Here is a 17299-nt window from a genome sequence, read left to right on the forward strand (position 1 = left end):
TCTTGTCTCACGACATTACTCTTTTCTAGCACTTCTGTTAGCAATGAATTCTCTCAGTTTACCTCAAATGAGAATGTGTTTCTTTCACCTTTATGTCTGAAGGGTATTTTTGTTATATTTAGCTATTGGAGTGACAGGTCTTTTCTTTCAGCATTTAATAAAAGTCATGTCATTTCTTTACGGTTCTTATGATTTCTGATGAGAAATCCACAATCATTCAGATTGCAGTTTCCCTTTCATTTTCTTCTGGTGCTTTCAAGCATTTTTTTCCTCTTTTGTTTCCAGCAGTTTAATTGTCATATGTCTGGGGGTGGATTTATTTGGTTTTATGCTGCTTTAGGGTTGCTGAATGTTTTTATTCTGGTTTATATCTTTTGCCAAATTTGGGGAGTTTTCAACCATTAATATTTCTAGTGTTTCCCCCCCACCCCTCTTTTCAAGGACCTCTTTCTCTTCCTCTGTTGGGTTTCCAATGATGTGAATATAAGAACTTTGCTATTTTCCTATTTGTCCCTAAGGCTCCGTCCATCTTTTAAAATACACTTTTCTCTATGTCATTTTGATTGAGTAGTTACTATTGTTCTATCTACACATTCACTGACTTTTTCCAGTCATCTCCTTCTCCTATTGAGACAATCCAGTGAGATGTTCTTTATAATTTTGGTTAATATATTTTTCAGTTCTGAAGTTGCAATTTGGATGTATATCTTCCCATTTTTTGCTAAGACTTCCTAACATTACATTCATTTCAAAGAGTTGTCACCCCTAATTCTCAGAGCACTGAAAATATTTGTCAGAGGATTCCAACATCTGTGTCATCTATTGGAATCTGTTGATTCTCTTTTCAAGTGAATTAAGATTTTTCTTGGTTCTTCATATGCTGAATAATTTTGGATTATAACCTGACCCTTTTTGTATTACATTATAAGGCTTTATGTCTTGTTCAAAGCTTATAGAGAATATTGCCAATCTTGCTTTTGCAGGCACCTGACTGCCTTGTGTTCAAATTCCAAGTACCGAACAGCCTTCTGTGTGTTGTGGTTTCACAGTCCAATCCATTTCCAAAGCCTTTCTGTTGCTATTTGGAGATCTCTTGAGTGTGTGCAATCCGGTGACCAGTGTGGACTTGGGCAGTGGGCTATCACTTCAGTTCTCAAAGTCCATGGTAGGTTGTTTAGGATCAGAGCCACTTATTCACAGCTTGCGGGTGCATCCAGAAGTTCACTAATAACTTCACGTGTTTGCTTTCCACAGTGTCTTTCCTGATATTTTCTGGTTACTTGGGGCACTCGGTTTCAGTCCCTGACAAGAAAGCTGGGGCTTTATTGACCCTGCTCTGCCCTGTGCTTCTCAGGACTGTACCACCTTGCGACTAAGTAGCAGGAAGAAACAGGAATAAAAAGAGGAATTGGGCATATCCCTTGAGATGACCAGCTATTCTGAAAAAACAGAGAATAAATTATAGGCTGATAGTAAAAGTACATACCAAAAGCCAGTGAGCGAGCGCTGCTCTGTCATGTCCTTGCCCAGAGCTGGGTGCAAAGTGTCTAATTTTCTCATTTCTTTCTACAGGTTGGAAGATTTGCAGTTATCAGCCAGAGCTCCTTGCCTGAGGGCAAAAGCTGGAGAATGTGGGCATCGATCCCACTACCTCTCACATGCTAAGCGAGCGCTCTACCACTTGAGCTAATCCCCCACTCTTCACCTGTTCTTTTCCCCGAGTTTTTCAGAGTCCCATCTCCATCATTCACTTGAAACCCTGACTCTACTAAGGGCAAGTCGTCTCAAAGATGCCCTGAGGCAAGAGCACGGTTGGTACCCACTCCTCTTCTAAGGAAAAGGAGGCGGGGAGTAGCCATGGGAAAAGCTTGGCGTCCCAAAAGTTCACGTTTCAGATTTTCCGAGATAGAAAGGAAAACGTCCCAGTTGGGAGGAGTCACCCAGAAGAGCCGGCTAACGCAACAGGACTATCTCAGGATGTTTATCTGTTTCTTAAAAGCGAAATGAAAACGACAAACCAACAGGAGTGGGATGACCACTGGTTCCTTTTAGGGGAGGCGGAGGGCTGATTTTCCCCGCATGGTGGAAGGCAAAAAAGCATCAGTTGTTTCCGCTCGGTTTCGAACCGAGGACCTCTCGCGTGTTAGGCGAGTGTGATGACCACTACACTACGGAAACTCACGTTTCGCACCATTTTAAGATATTTTTCCATTGTTACTGAGGCAGGTCATGAGGATTTACATATCTACACCGTAGGATAGAACAATAAAAAATACAAGATATTACAGACAAGAGCCATCGGAAATAAGACGCGAGAGCATATCATAGTGAAGGAAAAAATACGGACATTTAGGGGTGAAGATGGAGGGAACAGGGTGCACACGGTGGAAGGAACAGGCATGGAGGTAGGAATTCCTGTGTTCAGAAATATACCTGTTCAATTGGAGTGCTTGTGTGTGTGTGTGTGTGTGTGTGTGTGTGTGTAAAATAGACATGGAAGGAAAGTGATTGAAAAGCCTGTACACATGAAGATACACTAGGGAGAAAACTGTGGAGGCTTAAAAACCTTTGAAAAAATCCAGGCACAAAGCTTACGTAATCAAGGTAACATTTTATGAAAGGTGGGGGAAACCAAAATTGAAGAGAACGAAAAAGAAGTTATAAATTATTAAGGGATTGAGGTTTATTCTTTTAGCTCCTGGGGTTAGCAGTAGCATGAGTCTTTCTGCATCTCCAGCTCAGTACACTGTCTGGCACAGAATCCATCCTCCATAAACATAGAATGGATAAAGGCATAGATGCATGGATTAGCTGCAATGCTAAATCAAACAAGTTGCATAAATTAATAAAATTTTAGTACAAGTTCTAGCACATGGTTCTGAAAGAGGATTTATTTCATTCCTTTTTAATCTTTCTTCACCTGTATTCCAAGTCCCCACTCCCTAAAAGAAAATCACGGAGAAATAGTTGGGATCCTACAAACTATAATCATATATGTCACCATTTTGTCATTGGTCCCACAAAGAATAAACTGTTTTCAAGATACTTGATTATCCTGAAAAGACTGCTACACTGTCTACATTGTCATCATTCCGAACATGACTACCGTCTCCTCTTCTTCCCTGCAGCCTCTAAGCTGCGCAACGTCAAAGATTTGTGGTCTACCTGTATAAGAATTCTCACAAGCCTCCAAATCCTCAAGGTCTCTTCATCCTGAAACCTAGAAGAAGAGACGAGGGAACATTTTTGGGCTTCACTGTTGAAAAGAGAAAGAAGGTGGAAATTAAGAACCTGTGTAGAAGAAAATGTTTGGAGGAAATACATGCAAAAGGCTTTAAATTCGGTTCTAGTTTTCACCCAACTTCAAACTGTTATCAGTTGTGACTTTTATAACAGGAGTCCTAAACATCTGTGGTCCCTTACACCTTTATTTGTTATTCACTAATTAGAAGGTAGAAAATTCTGTCTGGGAAAAATTAAAATTATGCATTATAAATAAACTGCCATTCATCAATAAAAGTCAAAACATCAAATAAGTCATAAAGAAAGAGCGAAATGAATTGAAAGATGCAGAGATTAACATTTTGGAAGTTAATAAAATGATTTATTAAATTATTAACTTGTATTTGATCTGCCTATTAACTCCATTTACCTATTACTTCCATTTCAAGACAGAAGCCATATTTATGCCTTAACTCTAGGCACTGAGGACACAGTGATTTGAGCCTAAAGATCCTTATATTCTAGAGGAGAGACAAGAAATTTAAAAAGAAAAACTTCATAAGACACTTTCTAAAACACTTCATAAGACACTTTGTGAGGAAGGTGGCATAAGTTGATGTAATAGATTGAAATCACAATAAGAGGCATTAGCTATGGGGGGTGGTGTCAGTAGTAAAGTGACATGTGATTCAGGGACTGAGTACCTAGAAGTAGGCACCTTAGTACTAAGTCTGATTCAAAATGTGAAGATGTATTAGTCAGGAGCTGAGAGGTGAAGAAAGGCCCTCTGTGGGAAACTAGCCCAGACAGAGCCCGGTTACCAAATACCCACAACAGAGTCAAAATGTAAGACATTTTCTATCTTATTGCAAGACTGTGTGCCACTGACTTAAGCAAATGTTGGGTTTGCTGAAGGCCCACCTAGTCACAGAGTCTCGAAGAATTTCACCCAAAGGATTCTTTGTGTCTGAAGAAGCGTAAGTTCAAGTTGAGGGAAAGGGAAGTCTCTCAGTGAAAAACAAAGTGCAAGGACTGTTCACAGCTCAGCATGGCAGAATCATGATGCTCTCTTTTCTCAATATTTTTGGACCTCATCAGGATCTGATCACTAATGCTGATTAATGTATTTCCTGCATTACCTCCTGGGATTCCCCCCCCCCACCCCCATTTTAAACCATATTTAAGCTGCCTGGGCAAAGAGAAAAAATTCTATCTGGGGTTGTTTGTGTGGAAATTAAATACCACCTGATTGTTTCATTTTTTTGGAGATATTTCTGAAGGTGTTGATTTGGACTATGATGGTTGGGTTGGGACAGATGGGTAAGAAACCTTCTTAAGGAAGAACTACCCAAAGATCCTACTCCTATTCTTCTTTCATGAGTTTTCCTAAGAATTCCCCTGGTTTCACAATTTTCTTTTTTTTCTTGTTGTTGTTTTTGTTGTTTGACCGTCTGGGTTTTTCTGATTCTCTCGCAGGCCCAGGCTACTCAGACCTCAGAAGGACAAATTCTGCTGTATGCCTTGTCTCTCTAGGTGTCCCTCAACAGCCTTCCTTCTTTCCTCAGGCCAACTGCCCATAAAATTCAAGTACAAAATAGTGGAAAGGCCTTGTTTTCACCAGGATCTCTCTGTTCGGCAACAGATGTGGGAGGTCCACCCTCCCGCTAGCCAAAAACCATGAACGTTGAGATGGAAAGGCCAGCACTGTCCAGTACAGACCATGTTCACTCCCTCACAGCTTTTTTCAGGTTTTCCTTCCTTGTCTATAGACCAATGACACGGAGCATTCATTCCTTGAAGACTGAAACTGAGCTGAATTAGAAAAACTTCGGACACCAGGATTTCAGCAAGCGTGAAAGGAGAGACTAAAAGGCATCTTCAACGCGATATCTTTCCTGACTCTTCCGCTGAAAGCTGAACGTGCCACCTCCACACTCCCGAGCCGCTGTACTGCCTAATGATTACACCCCAGCACACATTTCCTCCTGTGCTTATGATGCATTTTTTTCTTACTTGCTTCTTGTTCAGTTTCTCCCACTCCTCCCGACTGGGGTGTAGCTCCACGAGGAAGGGACTAACAGGAGATATTTGTTGCTTGGTAAAAGATGAAGATGCCTGCCCTCTCTGAGGCTCGAACTCAGGACCTTCAGATTATGAGACTGACGCGCTGCCTGCTGCGCTAAGAGGGCAGATATCCGCCGCTCTTGGCTTTGAAAATAAAATATGAAATTTTATTTTCCAGGTATGTCCATCAGTTTTCAGCTTTTGAAGAATGTAATCAATGTTACTTGTAAATCGTTCCATTTAAACCAATGCTGCACCTGAAGTGTTCCACATCCAGGAATTGTGGAGTCCACACCTTTCCAGTATACACCCGGCAATTGGACACTCTGGCTTGCCGTACCCAAGAATTGTACGGGTCTTTTGCTGCTCTTTTTCCCTCTTGTGTTCCAGTGATCTGCCTCTTCCCACCTTCAGAGATCTCAGTCACTCTTATACTTTCCTTGGTACCTTATGTTCAAAAGAAACTTTTGAACAGTGCTCAGTTAATATTAGTTCCCTGACTGAATGAATGAATACTCCTCACATTTGTCTACAGTCCATATTTCTCTGTCTCACTCTAAATCTCCACCTGGATATACATGACTGGAGACATTATCCTTACAAAAAACACAAACTGAACTTAATAAAAAACCTCCTCGTTTGTTTCAGCCTTATAATTATACTAAGAAATTTATGGAGATGATTTCATATATTCAAATTGAATTTTGGCAACAAAAGTATGTATCATGATTTGCATTTTTCAGATATAATGGAGTCTCAGAGAAGTTAAGTAATGTTTCTAAGGTCCCATAGCTGCTAAGCAGCAAAGTATGAATTGAGAAACAGACTTTTAGATTCCAGATTGTGATCTTTTTTCCTGCTCTAGCTCGTGATCTCACTGTCTGTTCTTCTCCATAATAGCTCATTCATCCACACTCTATCTAATTCCCAACCTCCTCTGTGCTGGCCTTTTGGGCTTAGACTTCCAAGTCAATTTTGGCTCATTCTCCTCCTTCAAAATCCACATCCACTGCCCTGCCAAATACTGAACATTATTCTTGTGACGCTCTCTTGAATCTATCCCTTCCTTTCCATTCAGTCAGTACATATTCATTGGGGAGCTGCTCTGTGCTGGGCAGTAGGCTCAGGTGATTCAGAACGAATCTGACCACACAGATCTCTGGAGCTAGAAGGATAAATATGGACAAGGAATGATCCTCTTCCGGTTTCACTACTTTCAGTCTCCCTGGCATTTGCAGCTAAATAATGCTTCTTAAAATATTTGTTTTCATAATGTCCCTCTGCTTCACTCTGACCATTTTTGATTTCTTAAGTTTTGATATGATCTTGCTTTCCTTTCAACTCTTTGGTAGAACCTCATTGTGATTTTGCTTTATAAGGTCAATTCCACCCATTGGGGCATGGTGTTATTTTTTCAATGTGTTTGTTGATTTTTTTAATCTACTAGACTTATCATTAATGAGACATGTACATACCAAAGGCCAGTAGAGCCAGCGTTGCCCCGTTTTGTCCTTGCCCAGAAAAGGGTCCAAAGTGTATAGTTTTTTCATTTCTTTCTATAGTTTGGAAGATTTGCGGTTATCAACAAGAGCTCCTCAGTTGAACCGGTAAAAGGCTGGAGAATGTGGGCATCGATCCCACTACCTCTCACATGCTAAGCGAGCGCTCTACCACTTGAGCTAATTCCCCACCTCCTAACTTCTGCTTTTCCTCCCATTTTTCAGAGGACCATCTCCATCCACGTCATTCCTTCTTCTGGGGCCGGCCAGAAGGTCAGGAAAAGTCAAGGCCATTAGGCTGGAGTAAGGGCACATCCTCTCAAAGATACTCTGAGGCAAGCGGGCGGTTGGTACCTATTCCTCTGGTAGGGAAGGGAGAAAGTCGCCTTGGGAAAAGTCTGGCCGCAAAAGTACAGGTTTCAGATTTTCCGGGACGGAAGAGATCACGTCCCAGTTGAGAGGACTCACGCAGAACACCAGGCTAATGCGGGAGGACTATCTCAGGTTGATTACCTGTTTCTTAAGCACCAAACTAAAGCAGCGAAGAAACGTAAGTGGGATGATCACTGGTTCCTTTTAGGAGAGGCGGTGGGCTGAATTTCCCCGATGGTGAAAAGCAAAACGCAGCACTTGTTTCCGCTTGGTTTCGAACCAAGGACCTCTCGCGTGTTAGGCGAGCGTGATAACCACTACACCACGGAAACCTCCGCTTTACTTTATTTCTGAGATAGTTATTGGATTCTTGCTGAGTCGGGTCTTGAGAAGTTACATATTTACACTATATGCAAGAACAAAAATACATACTGTTACATACACGAGCCATAGGAATTTAGAGGCGAGACGTATCAGAGCGAAGGAAAAATATATGGACATTGAAGTGTACAGATGAAGAGTGAACACAGGATGGAAGGAACAGGCATGGAGGTAGGGATCCTGTGTTCAGAAATATACCGGTTCAGTTGGAGGGGGTGTACGTGCGTGTGCGTGTGTGTAAAATAGACATGGAGGGAAACAGTGATTGAAAAGCCTGGACACATGAAGATACGTTGGAGAAAACATTGTGGAGGCTTAAGAACCCTTGAAAAAATTCCATGCAGATGGCTTACATGATCAAGGTAACATTTTATGAAAGGTTTTTAATTTTGAATGCCAAATAGGTAGGAAATAGGGAAACCAGAATTGAAGAGAACGAAAAAGAAGTTATAAGATATTAAGGGATTGAGTGAGGTTTATTCTTTTAGCTCCTAAGATTAGCAATAGCATGAGTCTTTCTGCATCTCCAGCCCAGTACACTGTCTGGCACAGAATACATTCTCCATAAATATTATAGAATGGATGAAGGCATAGATGAATGAGAAGAAAGAGAAAGACTCTGGAGAGGTTGTGCAGGAAAGATCTACAGTATTTGACGATGTCTCAAGACACTGGATGTAGAGATTTGAGGGGGAAGAAGGAGTCAAGGACAATTAGAAGTCTTGAACCTGGGTGGCAGACACAGAAGTGATTTTGAATTAATGTCTGATGAATGGAAAAATGAATCCACTCATTTAAAAATATTTGTTCTATGAATGTATGAAGGAAGAAAGGAAGTGGTATGGAGAAAAACTGCTTATGAGACTATACCTTAAATTAAAAGAGAAGTTCACATCTTTTCATACAGAAAAAAACAACTTTTCATGTCTGGTTTTGCTCCTTAGAGCTATTAGACCTGAGAAAAATGATTCAACTCCTCTGAAATTCAATTTCATCTTTCAAATAGAAATAATGATATTTGGGTTAGCTGCAAGGCTAAATCAAATGACTTGCATAAAATTAATAAACTTTTAGTACAATTTCTAGAATGTGATGCAGATGTGAGGTCTACAGAAGCTACCCCACTTCCTCCTCCTATGTGCCGTATTTCCAAAATCTCGTAACAACCACAGCTGTTTTTATAGAGAAATACACGATGTGTGGAAGAGCTCCAAATTTCTAACTGCACCCAGAACAGTGCATTAACAAGAAATATTTGTTGCATAATTAAAGAATAAATGATTTTGCCCTTCCCCATCCCTTAACTGTGGTTGGACGACATTTAGAGCACGAATTTAGAAAAATCCCCTGCTTCTTCCATCGGGTGGAGAGGAAGACCAAAAATATGGTATAGATTTTGTTTTCTGGTGTAATCTAAATTTCTTGTCTATTTCACTCAACCCACTGAGAGGTGCAACAAACCAGAAAGCTGATTTCATCCTCTTGAGCAAATATAGAATATTGAAACATTTATCAAATGCTTATCTGGCAGCATTTGCTAATTTTCCTTTGTGTTGATTTCTTTAAGCACAGATGACACATGCTTTAGCCAGGCCGACTGTGAAAAGATTCAGGCGTGCCCTCTCTGAGGCTCGAACTCAGGACCTTCAGATTATGAGACTGACGCGCTGCCCACTGCGCTAAGAGGGCAGGTGTTCTACACCTTAGCCTTTGAAAGTAAAATATGAAATAGTATTTTCTAAGAACATCTATTTTATCTGTTTCCAGCTTTTAAAGAGTGTATGTACTCAATGTTACTTGAAAATCACTCCGTTTAAACCAATGTTACCCGGGTAAGATTCCACACCTATGAAAGGTGGAGTCCATGTCTTTCCGATATTCACCCTAAGGTAGGACCATCTGGACCTCGGCACTAGGGACAATTCATTGTGTCTGTCTTTTGCTGGTCTTGTGTTCGAATGATGTCATATTTCCTGCCCTCAGAGATCTCAGTGGATCTTACACCTTTCACGATCTCCTTTGTTGAAAGAAAAGTAGCAGGTGCCCAGTTAACATTAGTTCACTGACTGAATGAATCAATAGCCCTCAAATTTGTCTACAGTCCATACTTCTCTGTCTTAGTCTACATCTCCACTTGCATCTACGTGACTGGAGACATTCTTCCCTACAAAAATGTAAACTGAACTTAATGAAAAGTCTCCCTGTTTTTTTTTTTTCAGCCGTATGTGCCATTCATCACGCTAAGAGATTTATGGAAATTATTTCATGTAGTCTAATTGAATTTTGGAAACAAAACTATTTATCATAATGTTACCAAGCCAAACTTGGGGCCAATGGCCCCAGTGCAGCAAAGCCAGTCTGCTGACATCAGGTTGTGATGAAGGAAAGTACAGCATTTATTGCAGGGTGCCAAGCAACGAGAACTGGCTCAAGAGACCCAAACGCCCCAACGCTTTCAGAGAAGGGTTTTTAAACACAGTGTGAGGGAGACATTCACAGGGTGTATACAGCCAATGCGAAATTCCCTGATTAACTGATGGTGAGGTAACGGTGGTATTTCGGGAAACTCAATTATCAATTTTCTGGCTCCAACAAGTCTGGGATCTACACACTACTGGTCAGCATGCAGTCAACTTTTTCCATCTGGTGGGAGTTTTAGTACCTGCAAAATAACTGAAAGATATGGCTCAGAATATTATCCATAGCCCTTCAGGAGGAACTAAATGCTCTTGAGTTTGTTTTATGGCTAAACTATCAATATTATTATTTGTCTTGTTTGACTGCTTTCCTTTGTGTCTTCATTTTCTCACTTCTCTGATTAAATTTGCTCTTTTAACTGGGGGAAGGCCTAGGATGCTAAAGCTTTTCTACAAACAAGAGGCAGGCAGGGGATACGGGGGATGGGGGGGAAATCTGTCCCCGGGAAGGCCCTGCAGGGTCCTGCTCGGTTTCAATAATTTGCACTTTCCAGATATAATGGAAGCTCAGAGAAGTTATGTTCTCAAGGTTCTAGAGCTGCTAAATGGCAAAGCCTGAATTGAGAACCAGATTATTAGATTGCAAAACATGAGCTCTTTCTCTACTCCAGCTCATGATCTCACTGTCTGTTCTTCCCCACAGTAGTCCATTCATCCACACACCAGCTATCCAATTCCCAACCTCCTCTGTACTGGCCTTTTGGGCTTAGACTTCCAAGTCAACTTTTTGACTCATTCTCCTCCTTCAAACCCCATATCCAATGACTTGCCAAATATTGAACGTTATTCTTGTGCAGCTCTTTTGAATCTCGCACTTCCTTTCCATTCATTTGGTATATAATTCACTGGGGAGCTGCACTTTGTCAGACACTGCAGTAGATTCTGGGGTTCTGAAGGGATCATACTACCCTGACCTCAAGAGATAGCAGAAAAAAAAATGTGGATGTGGGATGCTCAACTTCCAGATTCTCCAATTGAATCTCCAGGTATTTACAGCTAAGAAACTCTTTCTAAAATATGAGTTTCATGATACCATTCTTCTATTCTCTAGCCATTCTTGATTCCTTAATTCTAATATGATCTTGTCTCTCTCTCAATCACTGATCCTTGTTTCTACTTGCACTGTGATCTTGATCAATTAGATCCATTAGTTGATGGCATTGTTCAGTTCTTCAATCTCTTCGATGATTTTTTTTGTCTACTAGATCTATTAATTATTGAAAGAGAATGGTTTTGAAGCTCTGTGGCCAGGGACTACACTTTTAGGATTGTTGTGTCTTCTTGGTCAATTGACCCTTTATAATTGTGTAACATTCTTCATTACTGCTGGTAAATTTCTTTGCTTTGAAGTCTACTTTGGCTGATACCAATACATTCACTTAAGCTTTCTTTTGATTAGTGATTTCATGTTGTATCTTTTCCTATTCTCTCATTTTAAACCTACCTCTATCATTACATTTGAAGTGAGTTTCTTATGGCCACTGTTTATATTTAATCCATTCTGACAATTTGTGATTTTTAATTGATGTATTTAGACCATTTACCTTTAAGGTAATTATTGCTATTTTTGAATAGAGGTCTACCATTTTATAATTTGTTTTCTGTTTGTTTCCTCTCTTTTCATTCTTCTATTTTCCTCCTCCTCCAATTCTGTACCCTGTTGGAATGGAACTGAAATGTAAATTTAGTTACAGCCCAGCCTAAATTCATTTACCAGCAAACTTTGCTTACAGAAAGTGTCCAAATACTTGCTCTAGGGATTTCCATATAAACACCTAAATTTTCACAGTGTATTTAGAATAAATATTTTATAATTCAAGTGGAATGTGGAAACCTTATCACCCTTTAGGCTCTTTTACCCTAACCCCTGCTCATCACACTGAGCACATGACATCTGAACTTTCCAGCTGTAAAGTTTCATAGTGACCAAGGTTTCAGGCTGATAATAAGAAGGAGATGATAAAGTCTTCCAATCTTCCTAATGAATTTGAAGGGGGGAAAATATTGGAACGTGGTTTATTATTCACTTTTCTGGGAAACACTTGAGAGATCTGATTAGCGTGTTCGTTTTCTTATGGTTCTGTTGGTTACAGCCTGCGGTTAACAGCCATTACCTTGTCAGTAATCTGGATAACCTAAATAGCCATTACCTTGTTAGAAATCCCTGAAACAGAGTGAAGCATAACTACAAGGTGTGTGTGGGGGGGGGGGGAGGGGGGACGGGGTGTCAGTACCTATGAGTTTGAAAGTAGGAAGGGAATGAGAATGCAAATTCGTAAAGACTTGTCTCCTACACGACACACACAATTGCTATTAATAGTGGTTGTCATTGGCTCAGCAACCTGGGCAGCGGTATTGGTGGCGTCTGCCTTTTGACTCCAGAAATATATCTCCTATTCCAAACTTTTAAAGAAAAGGTTTGAGCTGGATTATCCTAAAAGGCCACAACGCAGCAGGGATGAAAGGAGCTGCTCTCCTTCTTTTTTCTTCTTTCTTTTCTTTGCTTGTCGCCCGAATTCCATCAGCCGCCTCCCGCGCTCTTTCAGCGTGGGTCTCAGTAGACAAGGATGGAAAAACTCGTCCATTTACTGCCCTTCTTCTGTCAGCGGACCCGGATGCTGTGCATCCTTGACCTTCACGAGAAGGCTCTTCTCGAGGGCAGAGACCGCAGGGACTGCTCACCTTTGAGCCGCGAAGCTTGGGCTGCGCTTGATGCACGCGATGCGCGGCGTTGGATTGATGTTCTGCAGATACCTGCGGGGCAGGTAAACTTGCTGCTAGCTCTTCCCAGCAGATCCCAAACCCATCTCAGCCACTTCATAGACACAAGATCCACATCGTTCTCGTTTACTGTGTGAAGATCTCATCGCTTACGAGCTGCTTCTCCTCACTCCTGGTTCCTTTAACGCCTGACTGCTGATTCCCTCCCTAGTTACGTTTCTCTCCTTTGTTGTTTATGACATCGCTGTAGTTTGTTTCGGTGTGGACTTGGACAGCTGAACACTGGAGAAAATTTAGCAGGATTCGTCGAGGATTCTATTGATACTAACTGTTAAGAGAGCACTGGGTTCTCAAGAGGCAAGTGTTCTGAAAAGGGAGAGTTTTTCATGCAAGACGGGCGGGCACAGAGGTATTATTAGTCGATTTGCGCGAGATTCTTGTCCTATTCTTTTGTATATCTTTTCTAGTCCCGCCCCGCCCCGCCCCGCCCCGCCCCGCCCCGCCCCATCCCATCCCCCCTCCATTCTTCTCGGTTGTGTGGTGATCGAACAAGAATAACAACACGGGTTTTACAAAGACCTCCTCATAATAAAACAGCCTTAAGTGGATTATAAGTAACAGAGCACGTACCTTCCCCGGAAACAGGGAACGATAGCCCCGAGCCAGCCAGGAGTCGAACCTGGAGTCTTCTGATCCGTAGTCAGACGCGTTATCCATTGCGCCACTGGCCCTACTGCTGTTAGTATTCTTTAAACCATTATTAATTAGCCTTTACGAGGTTTTTGCATTTTCATACCATCGAATTTCTGGATGTGGCTGATGTGCACTGTCCTTCTTCTGATTTGTCTGCCCTCTTCTCTCCCAGATGATAGAATATAAAGATTCGCGGTCTACTTTGAAGCCTCATTATAGCAACAACCTGCCAGCCTCAGATCCTTGACCTCGTGGTGAGGGACCTGGAAGTAGAAAATGATGGAGTTTTTAGGGCTTTGCTAATGAAGGAAGGAAACCAGGAAACAGGGACCAGAGTAAAGAAACGGAATAGCGGAAATACTCGCAAACCTAATAGAGTTACTAATTCTTCCCCAGTTTGGATGGCGTTCTTTCCTGTACTCCTAGGCTGCAGAACACCCCCCTCATTTTGGCATTTATCACAGTGTTGTGAAAAGCTGTTTGCTCAGCGGTCCTCCCCACTCAATTTTATATTCCTTAAGGGCAGCACTCTCGGTATCTACAATGACTAATCTTACATTAAAAGTCTGCATGCGTGAATGAAGAGTTGAGTGAGAAAAATGCCAGTGAGCAACAGGAAAATAATTTATGGTACAGGTAGGCATCACGAGTCTGTGATTCCATGCTATCTCAACCCGGATGTTTAATTGGAAGAGCAGTGGAGTGCCGTATACAGCAGCAGAATTCTAGTTTCCCGAATATAGGTTTGCGGCTCACAGTGGCTGCTTATGTGCTCAGGGGCTGAGGCTGGGCATGGGTTCATTAAGTCTAAAGCCAGCGATAATCAGACGGTAGGGCTGGGCTGGAGCTAGTGGCTGAGAAGTAGGCTTTCTAAGTGAAGAGAATGTCTAGTCTGCTGATATAAAAGAAAAAGCTTAGTAAACCAAGTGCGCACCAGACTGATATATTTAATACCACTTAGTGGTTGGCTTCGAGTTTTTCATGATGCCAGTCATCAGGAGGACTTACAACACAATGCTTATAAAACTATAAGACATCTAGCCCAAAGATCCCTCCCCAATCAAGGAAACTTTCAGTAATAGCTCTACAACAATTCAACCAACAGCATTCAATTGGCTTAAACAAAGTGGATTTATTATCGCACATAACAAGTCTGGAAGGTAGAGAGGCTACGTGCCTCGTTAACTCGGTGGCTCCATGATGTTATCAGGACCAAGATATTTTGAATCTTTGTGTTCTGTCGTTCTCAATATATGGATCTCATACTCCCGCTGGTTTCCTTGCAGTACCTCAAACTCTCACAACATCAAGGTAAAGTCCAGAAAAGAAACCAGACTTCTTTACTGTATCTCTTGTTGAGAACAATTTCTCTGATATGCTCCCCAGTGGATTTCCCCCACATTGGCTAAATTTGTATCATATATTCTCACCTAATCCAAGTACTGCCAAGAATGTGACCACTGTGATTAATTAGATCAATTATAATGCTGCCTCAGGAGCTGAGAATTGGGCCCACCTTCTGCAAAGCCAAGGCAGTATAGAGAAGGTTATGTGAATAGAATCATGTTTCTGTTGGAAAGGAGGAATGGGGGCACTGGTGTTGGTGACTGGTGGCGGAATAGGCAAGCAGTATTAGCTGCTATATATACCCTACACCATCCCCGTATTTGGAATAAAATGAAATACTTTTTTAAAGCATTTTTAAGAGCTCCATTCCTTACATTATTAATTCACATTAGACATAAATTTCCAGATCTAACCATTATAAAAGGCATTTGATATACAGCTTACATTCAGTATTTGTATTCAGAACAAGTACATTAATTATACATGATGACATATTGACTTATAAATCAGAATTGTGTTAAGTTTGGCTATTAATAATGCCATACATCACCGATCTTCATGACTGCATAGTAAAATGACACTACAGTTTCTGAATTTGAACTGTCAGAGCCTAACACATGTATAATAGTGTAGAGATCTGAAGCTCAACCTTAAATAGTTCCAGAACAGGGCAGAAATCTTAAATTCCTAACTCTGGAAATCAGTAGTTTATGCTACCTAAATTTGTCTGTGAAGTATATAACACTCACTGGTCCCCAGGCTTATTTTTGCAGCTTTTTAAATAACAGTTGGCAGTTTAAAATTGTTTCTTCATCACAATCTGTTCATTTCCAGAATAAGCATAGTTTAACGTTTTCTGTCTTAATGTTTACTCTCTATTCTTATCACTGTTCACGTAGAAGAGACTTGATATGGAAAAAAAAGAGCAGACTTAGAGAGAGACTCTGCCTTTTACTGGAATATGTGAATTTGGACAAATCACTTTAGTTTTTAGTCACCCCACTACCTTATATGCAAAATGGGATGATACGTACTTTGCAGGTTTGTGGTGAGATTAAATTACACAAAGCAGGTAAAGTCCTGGCAACTATTTAGGCTGTCAATAAAAAGTAGCCGTCATTGATAGCAATGTCCAACTGCTTCCCAATCTTCTAAAGCTTAATCTTGATAACTCAAAAAGCATATATTAAATATTCATTTACCGAGCAAAATGTGAAAACCTAAGGATTCACAGGTAAAGTTTAATCCAAATTCCTCAAAAAACTAACATCAAGTCAGAGAGACAAATCTAAATTCATAATTACAACAGGAGAAATGCTACTCCAGAAATAAAGAAGAAAATGTGCCAGCAGCATGGAAGTACAGCAATTAACTCTGGAGGGGAAGTCAGGGGAAGCTCTTCATGACATTGCATTTCAACTTAATCTTGAAGGAGAAACAAATTTGACTTTGTGAAGAAGGAAGAAATAAAGGGCCAGAGGGTTCAGTACCTGTATGACTAAAAGTTACAAAAGTTGCCTGGTATATTTGAGGAAAGCAGTGTCATGTGGTAGAACTACAGTTTTAATTGGCATGGAGAGGAGGAATAGGAAAAGTGGCTGGAAAGGCAGCTTGATGGGGCACACTAGGGGGTTCTAATATACTGGCAATATTATTTTTTTCTAGACATGGTGGTTCATTTCTTATCCTTCCAACTGTACATATACATTTTAATACTTTTTGCATGTATGACATGTATGAGATGCATCACAATAAAAAAGTTAAAACATTTCGAAAGATAGGTTGGTGCCAATTTATAAATAACTTTATTTATCAAGATAAGGAATTTATCCTGAAGGCAAGAAGAAGGCAAAATAGGTTTTTAAGGAGAATCTTCTCAGCTCTGTGTTTCAGGAAGATAGAGTTGAGCAGCATTTGTAGAGGTAGACCGCAGTCTGGGCAGGGATAACAAAGGCCTGGTCCAGATGACTAGGTGTGAGGAGGGCTCAGAGAGGGGAACAAAGGTTTGGTTGAAGTGGAAAGGACAGGCTTTGATGATTCATTGAAAGTGATGAGCAAGGGGTTATTAGGCGAGTGCTTGCATTTATGGATCAGGAAATTCCTTTAACCTTTAATGAATAGTAAAAAACATAGTCTCCTGAAGGAAATGAGCTCCAATTCTAGTCCCCAAAGTCTCTCATGTAGCCCCGATTCTACCAGAACTTTCTTTGAGTCTATGAGCTACCCCCTTCATCTTTCCAATAAATTCACTTTTGTCATTGTTGTATGAGGTACTTTGCATAAGGTTTTGTTACCTGCAACAAAAAGAGTCCTGAACAATACAGTAGTGAATAGATTCCACTCATAAAATTCCCAGGGAACAGAAAATTTTTATCAAAACTCAGGCTTCATAGGTGAAGAAAGAGTTTTGCTACAGTTAAAAAAAACTACTGCCAGGAGACCCCCAATACCGGTGAAAGGGTTGGGAGGTAGGTGCCTAGAGAATTTTCAAGGTGAGGAGAAGTTTTTCCATTCCAAGTCTCC

At 40.8% G+C, this 17299-nt stretch overlaps 6 non-coding genes across 6 annotated transcripts; all 6 read right to left on the reverse strand.

Annotated features, from left to right (window-relative positions):
- Nucleotides 1-2105: 2105 nt before the first annotated feature.
- On the reverse strand, nt 2106-2178 carry TRNAV-AAC (transfer RNA valine (anticodon AAC)). The gene has a single exon. It is a non-coding gene; the product is annotated as a tRNA-Val (tRNA).
- Nucleotides 2179-5338: 3160 nt separating this feature from the next.
- TRNAM-CAU (transfer RNA methionine (anticodon CAU)) lies at nt 5339-5411 on the reverse strand. The gene has a single exon. It is a non-coding gene; the product is annotated as a tRNA-Met (tRNA).
- A 1491-nt stretch (nt 5412-6902) lies between these two features.
- On the reverse strand, nt 6903-6975 carry TRNAA-AGC (transfer RNA alanine (anticodon AGC)). The gene has a single exon. It is a non-coding gene; the product is annotated as a tRNA-Ala (tRNA).
- Nucleotides 6976-7416: 441 nt separating this feature from the next.
- TRNAV-AAC (transfer RNA valine (anticodon AAC)) lies at nt 7417-7489 on the reverse strand. Its single transcript has one exon. It is a non-coding gene; the product is annotated as a tRNA-Val (tRNA).
- A 1665-nt stretch (nt 7490-9154) lies between these two features.
- On the reverse strand, nt 9155-9227 carry TRNAM-CAU (transfer RNA methionine (anticodon CAU)). Its single transcript has one exon. It is a non-coding gene; the product is annotated as a tRNA-Met (tRNA).
- A 4167-nt stretch (nt 9228-13394) lies between these two features.
- On the reverse strand, nt 13395-13467 carry TRNAR-ACG (transfer RNA arginine (anticodon ACG)). The gene has a single exon. It is a non-coding gene; the product is annotated as a tRNA-Arg (tRNA).
- Between the last annotated feature and the right edge of the window lie 3832 nt (nt 13468-17299).

The sequence above is a fragment of the Eubalaena glacialis genome, chromosome 7 (assembly GCF_028564815.1).
Source record: "Eubalaena glacialis isolate mEubGla1 chromosome 7, mEubGla1.1.hap2.+ XY, whole genome shotgun sequence".
NCBI classification, from domain to species: domain Eukaryota; kingdom Metazoa; phylum Chordata; class Mammalia; order Artiodactyla; family Balaenidae; genus Eubalaena; species Eubalaena glacialis.